Below are 796 nucleotides of genomic sequence, written 5' to 3' on the forward strand. Positions count from 1 at the left end.
GGTTTCCTAACACATGGCAGCATACTGGTGTGCTGGCTGTGTGCACAGCTGCTGGCTGGACCATTGCCGACCTGCACAGTTGTAGCCTCGGCCTCTCTCGTAGTGCAGAGACAGGCGTCCCCTTCTCAGTGTTTCTGCGTTTGGTGGTGGTGGTGGGGTATTTCAAGATAAGGTTTCTCTGTTTAGTTCTGGTTGTCCTGGAACTTGTTCTATAGACCAGGCTGCCTCCAGACTCAGAGATCCACCTGCCTCTGGCTCCCAAGCGTTGGGTTTAAAGACATGTGCCTGCACACCTGCCTGGTATGCATCTTTTAGATGACTTTTTTTTTTTTTTTTGCATTTGGCAGGATTGTATCCTTCTAGGGCAGGGTGGAAGTGAATGCTGTTTTGCAGTAGGATGGGTCTCAGTGTGGGTCTTGCTTGTCTGTGTGATATTCCAGGACTTGGAGCTGCATTTTTTTGGTCCTCACCTTCTGCTGCTTTTCCTTGTGACTTGTCCTCCACCACCTTCTTTGCCCTTCTTCAGCACTGGTATTTTCTGGCCCTGCAAACTTTCTCTCCTGGGATTTCCTTGCAATTCCACTGGCACCTTTGGTGCTCTCTAGGGAAGAGACAGTCACCTGACCTTCTCACTGCCCTTGCTGCTGCCAGGCTGGGCCTCTGCTGTCCTATCTCTTCTTTGCTGTTTAACGTTTCCTTTATGGACTTTTGTTAGCTAGAGGAGCAAAGTATGTGACTGTCAGGCTAGCTCTAGTGTTTTTGAGAGTTTGCTGTCTATATTCTTTTTTTTTTTTTT

At 48.4% G+C, this 796-nt stretch overlaps 1 protein-coding gene across 1 annotated transcript in view; it reads left to right on the top strand.

Moving 5' to 3' along the window:
* Lama5 (laminin subunit alpha 5) overlaps positions 1-796 on the top strand; it is a 48,537-nt gene that overhangs the window by 23,035 nt on the left and 24,706 nt on the right. The window lies entirely within an intron of this gene.

This window comes from Microtus ochrogaster, linkage group LG8 (assembly GCF_000317375.1).
Source record: "Microtus ochrogaster isolate Prairie Vole_2 linkage group LG8, MicOch1.0, whole genome shotgun sequence".
NCBI lineage: Eukaryota > Metazoa > Chordata > Mammalia > Rodentia > Cricetidae > Microtus > Microtus ochrogaster.